Source organism: Lactuca serriola, chromosome 3 (assembly GCF_051521515.1).
Source record: "Lactuca serriola cultivar US96UC23 chromosome 3, Lser_US96UC23_V15, whole genome shotgun sequence".
In the NCBI taxonomy this organism is placed as follows: domain Eukaryota; kingdom Viridiplantae; phylum Streptophyta; class Magnoliopsida; order Asterales; family Asteraceae; genus Lactuca; species Lactuca serriola.
The window spans coordinates 167,143,515-167,147,377 of NC_136410.1; the positions used below are offsets into that span (position 1 = coordinate 167,143,515).

The following is a 3,863-nucleotide window of genomic DNA, read 5'->3' on the forward strand; positions in this document are numbered from 1 at the left end:
ACTCTTCATTAAATAATAAATTAAAAAAAAGTGTAACCTTAATTAATTCCATAAGTTATAAAATAAAGAAAAGTTAATTCTTTTATTAGTTTAAAGTCTTCCATAACTTGTCCTCAAATTATGGAACTTGAAGAGTTTTTGGATTAAAACTACTTTAAACACATAAGTTATGGAATTAATTAGTTTTAAATAGTTTCAAAACTTGTAACACCCCCCTCTGGCACGTATCACAATATTGTCCGCTTTGGGCCACTCGACACGAGGACTTCCCAGGAGGTCACCCATCCTGGTACTACTCCCGCCCGAGCACGCTTAAGTGCACAGTTCTTATGGGATATGCTGCCCTCACGGCTTTAAAACGCGTTGTGATAGGGAAGGTATCCACACCCCTTATAAGGAATGCTTAGTTCTTCTTCCCAGTCGACGGGGACGTCGAACCCTATAATAGGGGGTGAAAGTGGGTTAGATCTGATCCCACATCGGCTGGGAAGGAGAACTAAGCATTCCTTATAAGGGGTGTGGATACCTTCCCTATCATAACGCGTTTTAAAGCCGTGAGGGCAGCAGATCCCATAAGAACTCTGCAGTTAAGCGTGCTAGTGCGGGAGTAGTACCAGGATGGGTGACCCCCTGGGAAGTCCTCGTGCCGAGTGGCCCAAAGCGGACAATATTGTGATACGTGCCAGAGGGGGGTGTTACAAATGGTATCAGAGCTAGGGCACGGGTCGATGTGTTCGACGGGGACGTCGAACCCTATAATGGGGGGTGAAAGTGGGTTAGATCTGATCCCACATCGGCTGGGAAGGAGAACTAAGCATTCCTTATAAGGAGTGTGGATACCTTCCTAATCACAACGCGTTTTAAAGTCGTGAGGGCAGCAGATCCCATAAGAACTCTGCAGTTAAGCGTGCTCGGGCGGGAGTAGTACCAGGATGGGTGACCCCCTGGGAAGTCCTCGTGCCGAGTGGCCCAAAGCGGACAATATTGTGATACGTGCCAGAGGGGGGTGTTATAAAACTTGCCCTCAAGTTTTGGAATTTGAAAAGTTTTCACTTATGAATACTTTAATTCCAAGTTAGCCCTTAGAATTTTAAAGAGTTAAAATTCAACCCTTATACTTTATAATATTATAAGTTAATAATATATATATGTATAATAGTAAAGTCAGTCTTACCGCTAGTACGCCTCATTCACGAAGCCGGTCTATAAGGTGGGTATAAGGTTGTTGCTTATAAAATGGCGACTTAATGGGTGTCCACTCTCACCCACCGCTTGCTTGACCGGTGGAGGGTCGTTAGCCGAACGGGTTTGACAAGACTATAATTCTCCCTTCATTAAAAGTATTAATGATAACTACTAAGTAACTAAACTCTTAATAATACCCAATCTTAGTTACTTAGGAAAAATGTGAATTTGGTGCTAGCCCATGGAATTCACACTTTGTACCTTACCAAGTCGTTGGTGGAGCGTGTGTGGTTAACCGGCACACTAACTTGGACTAGTAAGGATCACGAAGGGTGACTTAATGTTTGTCATAGATCAATGGAACGTGTGTGGTTAACCGGCACATTGATTGGGTGATAATATTAAGGGTACCAAGTGAATTGGTATGGTTATTCACACCTTATTTTGTGATCCTCGGCATCCCAGTCACAAAATTTGAGAGGGCACACTCGAGATTGAAACATGCCTTTGAACAGTTCAATGAATCTCAAAGATCTAGGAGTTTCAAATCCAATTAAAACCTAATAATATATTTCGTTTATCTTGGTGGAAATTGGTGAATCGTCATTCACCTACCTTCAAATATTTTATAGCTTGGATTACGGCATCCCTCTTCTAAGTTATAAAATAGTTTGTTGGGTCCTAGCCTTAATATTTCATATTGGGTGTCATATTAAGGACTTTAAAATCAACTATCTTGAATATCTCCCAAAAGATGTCTGGTTTAGACACCTATGATCTTCCCAAATCTCTTGAAACAAGCTTTCCTAAATGAAGATGATGTCCCTTGGAAATCATACTTCTTTCACCTCCTTCAATTATTCTCTCTAACCCACAAGGTCAAGGTCACTCAAGTCCTATTGGCAAGGCAAGGTCTAGGTGTGATCACATCTTGGAGATGTAGTCACATATTGACAAGCCGGGAGAGTTGTGTGTCAAAGTCCTGAGAAAGTTGGTGGTTCAATCACTTTCTAAGTCACATAGTGAGTTCCTTTGGGAAACCTATGAAACAGACTATGACAAGACCCTTAATGATCTTATCTATTTGTTAAGATCAACTTCCTAAAAACTGGATGGACATTGACAATAGTGACACAGGAAATCCTGGAAAGCATTCTCTTCCCAATGGAAAGGGATCGGCCATAGTCAACTCGGTTGACCAAATGGTAAAGAGAAAAGCTAAGTCTATGATAGTCCCGTGTACCATTATCAAAGGCTCCATATGTTTATATTGCCAAAGGAAGGGGCATTGGTTGCGAAGCTGCCAAATTTACCTAAGGATGTTAAAGTCAATAAGTTTGACTCTACTTCAGGTAAATTCCACTATCTAACTCTGCTAAGTTTCTATTCTGAGACTCCTGATACATGATGTGACTTGGTCACATGGTGATGTTTTAAGAATAAAAGAAAAGTGAAGAAACTTAAAGAAAGAATATGCTGAATCTGATGGCGTAGATGGATTTCTATCGCATAGTTTGAAGATCGGATTCTTGAGCTACTTCTTAGGAGTTATGAGATATTGCTTAGGAATAGATAACAAGTTTTCATATGGATTGTAAGGACAAGTTCTTCCGCAAAGTTTTTAAAATAAAAGGAAAATTTTTGATTTTATTTATTTTAAAATATCCTTACAATGGCATCTGTGGAAATTTTTGTTGCTTATCAGATTCCATTAATAGCAAGAGTGGAAGTATGAAATTGATTCTTTCATTTGTGGTAATGTCTAAATTTACCAAATAAGGAAAGATTCTCATCACCCAAGTTTCAATTGGACCAGAACTTGGAATCATGCAAGTTGTATAGCATGATGAATCAGAACTTTCAAGTATTAGAAAATTAAGACTAACTACTTGTTCACATGGATGTGTGAGTCAAGTAACGGACTAAGGGATCGAGTACACATTCTTGTGCACTGATTAAGTCCACCACAAAAGATCGATAAGATTATTCGTCATAATTTACTAAAGTTTAGTAAATATGGTTATACTTACAGGCTAAAGTGTAATTCGGAGACATTGGAAAAGTTTCAATGTATGGCAGAGCGAATAAGAAGAATTAAATTAGGTAGAAGGATAAAAGTTTCTCAAATCTGAAAAGATGGGAGAGAGTACTTTCATATCAGTTTTGTGATCATCTTAATGATTTAGAGACCTTATCACAATTCATCCTCTAAGAGCCTTCTTATAGCTAAGAAGAGGAACTTGAATTGTTGAAGTGGTTAAATCAAGAAGATGATTCATACTTTGTTCTAAAAACAATTCTTAGAGTTATACTCTAAGATTGTAACTTGAGTGATATGTTTTAAAGAAGGTTTAAAACTCTTGTACATTTGAAATTGGTAAGTTGTGATGTTTTGGATAAAACAAAGACCAACTAAGGCCAAGTGTGTGAAGTGTTTGTCTTGATTAGAATCCACACTATCTCTTGGATGTTTGACAAGGGCGTCTTATATGTCAAGAGGACAGTGGGAGTTTTAAAGGTCTTGAAAGTCTCAAGAACTAATCAAGAATAAACCTGAAGTTCTTCACTAGCACACGACTTGAGGTTTATAACCTATCGTGTTGACATATTCTGTGCCCATTCCAGTTATAGTTGGCTTTGCATATGAGTTCTTAGAGTTCTCAATTTGTTGCACAACA

General features: G+C 38.6%; 1 pseudogene; it reads left to right on the top strand.

Moving 5' to 3' along the window:
• The first annotated feature begins 537 nt into the window (after positions 1-537).
• LOC145096546 (5S ribosomal RNA) lies at positions 538-655 on the top strand (annotated as a pseudogene).
• The last annotated feature ends 3,208 nt before the right edge of the window (positions 656-3,863 follow it).